At 34.7% G+C, this 7,253-nt stretch overlaps 1 protein-coding gene across 2 annotated transcripts in view; it reads left to right on the top strand.

Moving 5' to 3' along the window:
* Positions 1–823: 823 nt before the first annotated feature.
* The window catches only part of elovl5 (ELOVL fatty acid elongase 5), a 28,388-nt gene continuing 21,958 nt past the window's right edge, over positions 824–7,253 (top strand). The window contains exon 1 of one of the 2 annotated variants that reach the window (XM_030155415.1): positions 824–990. The gene's annotated coding sequence lies outside the window, so the exon portion shown is untranslated. Of the gene's footprint in view, positions 1,071–7,253 lie in introns of both variants that reach the window. The other variant, XM_030155414.1, reaches the window with a different exon arrangement.

Here is a 7,253-nt window from a genome sequence, read left to right as displayed (position 1 = left end):
GCTGCTAATTTGATGTTTTCTCATATTTTACCATACTCTAATACTAGTTATTACCTCATATAATATGCAAAAAACAACTCTTTTTGTCTAACAAATAACAACTGATTTACACTTAAACATGTTACTGCAGATCAGGTTTATCAAGAACAGCAAAGTTATAGTAATGGTATGAACTGCAGTGTATTATGGGATGTTGCATAAGTGTCCACTGTGTTGGCTCATATGGAACTAAAACAACAAAACCTATGAATATACAAGAGAACAGCTGGAGAAGAAGTGTCCACTGGAGTGACCACAATGCATGAAAGGGTTAAAGAGTTAAAACAGAGAGAAAAAAAAAATCATTTGGACACTGACACAAAAGTAGCACTGGGTCTTTATGTATGGTATGGGTTAAATGTAAATTACTAGTGAGAGTCATTTATTTTCTTTTCTGGTAATTATTTCCACTTCTGGCTCTGTGAAATGTAATTACTTGACTCCAGATTTCTTTGCAGGGTTGCAGTTTGTCAGTATTTTCACTAACGCTGCAAAATGCACACAGGTTTGCACAAAGAATGCATATGGAGTTCGTGGCATTTCTATATATAGCTGTAGTTTTGCGCTGATTTTGATTTTTTTTTTTTTTTTTTTTTCATAAATATGTGTATGTGTAAGGGGGGGAGGGGGATGTGTCGGTGTGACCTCAGGCTGCTTCCACGCACACGCTCCTCTCATGCCTCGGGTTAATGAATTACACCAAATGGCCTGTGCAAGTGTAATAACAGGAGGGCACAGATACAGTCCTGATGTCATCTGTGTGAGGGTGTTGTGTGCTTGCAACACGCCGGGTCACCTCCCGGCTCTAACCCTCCTGCAGGGCACTGGGCCAGTAGTCTGCGCGGTCCTCCCACTATTTTCCACTGAGCGACAAGGCTGCACATTGTGCTCAGACCGAGCGGCCACAGCCAAGGTTACACAGCCGCTTTTTCTCCCTCCGTCTGTAGAAAGGTAGGACAGCCTATACAACCGCAGCTGCAACCCCCCCGCCCACCTCCCCAAAGTCCGACGCACTCGATCCAGACTTTATGGTAAGGCTTTTTTCTGTCAAATCACGCTTTTTATTCTAAATGATGCAGCGCGCATGGCGGTGATGCTGAAGCGGTGACCTCTACTGTTACTGAGCATGGATGGGCATCGACGGGATGCGATAAGTTTAGAGGGTTGTTGTTTTTTTTTTTTTTTTTAATATATATTATTTATTATTTATTTTATCTCCTGTGGAAGTTTCATTCGACAGATTTAAGCGGATGATGTAATAAGATCAGCGCCATCAGCTCAGTGCTCACATCTTTTTTAGTTCCACCGCTCTTTGGTGCCGTATAGTGCGTAAAAGTGCAGTTAAAATACGACCCTGATCGAAAGTACTTACCGGGATTACACTGAGGCGGCGCAGATGCAATATTCTCACTTATTTAGAACGGATCCGTCAAACTGCAGGACCATAATTAGAGTCATTTTACACATAAATGTCAGAATATCCCAGTACTTTTAATTCAAATGTGTAATAACTTGTTTGTTCCCTCTCAGGACTTTTATTATTATTATTATTATTACAGTTGCTCTTTTTCTATAATACTCTATTTTACAAATGCGTATCTGAGCTGTATGTGCAATAACTGTTTTTTGTTTGTGTGTTTTAGCTGTGTTTATGTTTTGGTATCTGTCTGTTCTTGTCATGTCTTTACTTAGCTCCTTTTCTGACTCAGGGAAACGCACAAGAATTCCAATGCGCCTATATTACTATGTATCTGTGCAAATGGCAATTAAGTCTATTCTATTCTATTCTATTCTATTCTGTTCTGTTCTAAAAAAAAGATGGTGAGTCCATATTTAACAGCAATGACAGAGACAAACTTCTTTTACATAATAGTTTTAGTCTGAAAAATCACATGCACAAACTGCAAAATTACAAACCTTCCAGACATTTTTTTTTCTTATTTTAATATTATTATATAACACTTGTTAACCCCACAAATGTAATAAACCGTAAATGTAATAAAAATGTGCAGATTTTAATGTAATAATCCCACAAATAAAATATAATAAAAGTTGCCATCCACAAACGTAATACCTCATTTCTGACAAACACAATATTTATTACTTTTGTGGGTGAAAATCTTCAGTTTCCAAAACTGTAATAAGTTCCCACAAATGTAATAAATGAGTACCTCACATACATTTAAGTCATGCATGCATGAATACTCATTCATCTTTCTTTTTCTTCCCATATATTCTTGCCTTTTTTAGAATGATCAAATGTGGCAGTTACACCACGTGATACTAATTGCAGATTAATAGGTGTTTAATTACAAATATAAGTGGAGGAACAAAACAGAATGGGCCAAAATGTTGTAAAGGTTTTATTATAAAAGCTTCAGTATGAACTGATATTATTTATTCTCCTTAAGTATAATAGAAGTCTATGTTTGAACCATGTAAATAAAATATATGGATATGATTATGATAACAATAGAGAGTATAGGAGCACACTGTGGGAAAATGTGGAAGATGACTGTTATTACATGTGTGGGAGTATTATGTTAAAAACTACACATTTTTATTACGTTTGTGGAGTTAATGACACTATTTGTGTCAAAAACTTGACAATATCATGTACAGTCGCAGAAAAAAATATTAGGCCACCCTTGTTTTCTTCAGTTTCTTGTTCATTTTAATGCCTGGTACAACTAAAGGTACTTTTTTGTACAAATATAATGATAACAACAAAAATAGTTCATAGTAGTTTAATTTCAGAGCTAATATCTATTCATTTTCCATGGTTTTCTTGATGATAACCAAAATCACTTCAGTTCTTACATCAATATCTATGACATTGTACTGACAAAAACAGTACTTTTAGGCATTCCATGTTTTCTTTTCTGTCTGTTTTAGTCACATGATACACACAGGAGTTAGTACTTGATTGCATAACCATTGTTTTTGATGACTTTTGATGGTCTATTAATTTTTTCTGCAACTGTAGATACTGATGCAGGGAATATGATGACCCAGTATACTGAGATGCATCCTAAAAGACCATATACTTATAAGTAAATCCATCTGCATAGAATCTATTTAAGAAATAAGTTTATCATGTCATAGAATAAAAATGCAAGAATTTAATTTCATATTGCAGTGATCAAGTTTATCGATATTTTCTTACTTTGCTACATACTTGACTTATAATTAGCCCCATTTTACCAAGAATCTTCAATATTATATATTACTATTTGTGGCAAGACCATGGCTATACCATATGTAGCTGCTAAAAGGGTTATGATTCAATATACTAAGATACAACATAATGTACTTTTATTAAAATCTAATGTCATAGTGCAAAGAAACAGAAGCTATACATAAAAAAATACAACAAAATGCAATAATTAGTTTAATTTCACAATCCATTAATCAATTTCATCAATATTTTCTTACACCTCTGCATACTGTTACTTATTATTAATACAATTTAATCAACAGTCTTTTATCTACAGTATTACATAATACTATTTGTGGCAAAAACCTGACAATACTACATGAAGCTTCTATCATGATACAAGGGTTATGATTCAATATTCTGAAATGTATTATAAAATAACATACTTTTATTAAAATGTAATGTGGCAATAATGAAGTTTATTGATACTTTCTTACACCCCTGCATATTGTGACTTATCATTGCCCCAATTTTACCAAGACTTAATATCTAATGTTAGGAAAACTAGCATACCTCAATGAAACAACATCATCTGCATAAAATCTGTGTAAAATAAAAGAAAAATGCATGAACTAGTTTAATTTCGCAAAACATCATATCGCAATAATTGGGTTTATCGATACTTTCTTACACTCATAAATTCTGTGTTTTATTATTATCCAAATCTTTTTAAAAATCTAATGTTAGGAAAACTGTCATAGTGCAAAAAAACAAAACAAAACACCATAATCTTCATAAAATCTGTATAAGCACATTTAATCCCATCATAGCAATATCTCTAGTGCAATAAGAACAAAAATGCAAGAATCAGTTTAATTTCACAAAACATAACATCACAATATTTTATCAATACTTTCTTACACTTTCTATTACCCCAATCGTACCAAGAGTTTACTATAATTGTGATAAAAAACAAAAAACAAAAACTGACAATACCACATGTAGCTATCCTGAAATAAAGGTTACATTGAAAATACTGTAATGCATTTCAAAATAATGTACTTTAAAAAAAAAAAATCTAATGTTACAAAAAGTATGACAGTGCAAAGAAACACCACAATCTGCAATAATTCCGTTTGCTTGTACTTCACATTTACCCTACATACACCCGCATACTGTGACTCCTCCTGCCATGAAACTCTGCGGAAGGCCTATAGGGCACTTGTTTATCGAAGCTACATACTTGTCATTCTACTCATAATCAGTATCCAGTCATGCAGTCACACTACACAGAGGCAAAAATCATATACAATCTGCATACTTTCATATGACAGTCACGCACACTAATATGTCTGAAACAACCAGACATCTGAAACCCATAGAAGCTACACATACTTCATAAACTCTCATGTTATGTATTCTATTGTCCACTCTTCTCAAAGTGCAGAATTTGCTTGAATAAATCAGCCACAGTGATGAAACCCTGGTGTTTTTCTGGCGGTGGTGACTAGACTCAGGTCTCGCTGCTGTTCAGGGACGACGCTGCTCTTTTTTGACAGTTAATGGCACATTTTGCATGAATTTACCCTGCATTAGTCCCGACACTGGCTGCTAACTTGCTCTGCTGTTGTGGCTCATCATGCTCTGATTAAGGCCCTGCAGATTATCATGTTTTGGTACAGCCTAATGCATCTTTGATAATCAGAGCATAGAGATTACTCCACTGGGGTTGATCAGAATAAGCCATATTTTTTTCCCTGTAAACAACCGATCATAGATAAAATATTAGTTATTTGCTATTATTATTATTACCTTGATTACAAAGATTTAGCGCTGTAAGATTTAGAGCATAGGTGTCAAAGTCATTTTAGTTCAGGGGCCTCGTTCAGCTAAATTTGATCTGCAGTGGGCTGAACCAGTAAAATAATAACATAATAATATATAAATAAGGTCAACTCCAAAATTTTCTCTGTGTTTTAGAGTGAAAAAAGTCAAATTACACAAAGAAAATATTTACATCTACAAACTATTCTTTCAAACAATGTGAAGAACATGAACAAACTCAAACAATAAGTGTAATTTTAACAATATTCTGCTTCAGTTGATCATTTTCACATGTTCATTATAACTTACAGATCACAGCGGGTCTACAAATACACAAAAATATTTAATATCAGGCACAATATTGTTAACGCTGTGCTTATTTCTCTTAAAACATTTCAGGTTGCTCATATTTGTTCAAGTTATTCACTTTTTTTTAAATTATACTTTGTTTTAGTGTAAATACATGAAAATATTTACATTTACTATGAGAAAAAAATTGGAGTTGTGAGTATTTATAGATTATAATGATAGTATTTTACTGGTTTGACCCACTTGAGATTGAATTGTTCTGAATGTGGAACCTGAACTAAAATGATTGTTAATATCTTAGTGTAATTTTTGCATTTCACATATTTATCCCATGGGCCAGATTGGACCCTTTGGCGGGCCGGATTTGGCCCCCGGGCCGCATGTTTGACACCTGTGATTTAGAGTTTACGATAAAAAAAAAAAAACAGCAATACAGGATTGAATTAATTAAAAGAAATGTATTTAAACACATCACGGGTGTCCTTCTCAGTGCTTATATCTATATTTCAATATCATATGACTGCAAAGGCATTCAAGAGCCATATGCAGATTGAATTGAGATGCTTTAGCTAAATTTGATAGACCTGCTCACATTTCCGCCTGTAGAGTCCAAGGTTACTCTGTTAACATGATAAAACTTTATTGCCGCCTTATTGTCGCTTTATTTTTGTGCGCAAAACAAATACGGTGTAAGTCAAACAGTTTATGAACTGTGTGCAGTCAAAATATAAGGCTATCAGATTGATTTATTATATTCTCTGTGTCCTAAAAGGTCTCTGTAGAGAAACAAGCTAAAGTATTTAGTTTCGTGCCATGTATATGTAGGTGTAGAGAAGCTGTCCACTGGTGTATCTGTGCATGACCTGACAGATGTGTAGCCTTTAAACGCATCACTAGAAATATAGAACAAAGACGTACTCCAATTTTGGAGGAGCAAGTAGGTGTTAGAGTTATAATATGGGACAAAAATACAGAGTCTCAGGCAGGTGCTGTGCAATGCAGAAGGCCTCAAGGTAGAGCTGCGAAATACAAGATCATAATCACAAACAGGAACATGTGGAGCAGAAGTATAAAGCTGCAGAAAACAAAAATACTCAGATAAACCAGCACCTCAAATGTGTGCTGCAATACATGTATTTACTTACATTTATTAGGTTATTAGTTACTCCTGTTTATGGGATGGAATAACATGGTTATACCCAAATATTCAGCAGCATTTACAGGTGGTTCTAGTGTCTGAATATCTTGGATACTCCTTATCTTTCATGCAAACATCCAAATTTCAGAAACGGTTTAGTTGTTATAAAGATAAAAATGACTCCAAAAAGCCCCGTTAGTCAGCAGTTAGTCTTAGATTAGTCTTAGGCTACATTCAGACAGCAGGTCTTAATGCATAATTCGTATTTTTGAGTGAAATCCGATTTTTTTGTGTGCTCGTTCATATTACACATTAAATGCGACTTCTATCAGTTTTGAGTATGAACTGAATGTGACCCTAAAGTGACCCGCATGCGCAAAAGAGGTCCTGGCGTAATATGTGACCACGCAGGCACGCACTGTGTTTATGGAAGTAAATGTAGAGGGACGCAGAATTGTGACGTTTGTCTCATTTCAATGACGTGAAGGTCGGATATATGCAACCTGACCATTCAGACTGACGTCAGATTGCAAAATATTAGATACATATTGGATTTAGGACCACATATGAAAGTGGCCTAGGTTGGATTTGAAAAAAATCAGATTTGTGCTGTACAAACAGATCGGATACAGGTCACATATGAGCAAAAAAATTGGATTTCTGCCACATTTACCTGCAGTTTGAACGTAGCCTAATAGTTTCATAGGTAGAAAAAAACTGAAAGTATGTGTAAATTACATTAGAAACTATTAGGCTATGTTCAAACTAGAGCCTGACCGATATGGG

This window comes from Sphaeramia orbicularis, chromosome 15 (genome assembly GCF_902148855.1).
Source record: "Sphaeramia orbicularis chromosome 15, fSphaOr1.1, whole genome shotgun sequence".
NCBI classification, from domain to species: domain Eukaryota; kingdom Metazoa; phylum Chordata; class Actinopteri; order Kurtiformes; family Apogonidae; genus Sphaeramia; species Sphaeramia orbicularis.
The sequence above is the reverse complement of the archived record's forward strand: the minus strand, read 5'-3'. Positions and strand labels throughout refer to the sequence as shown.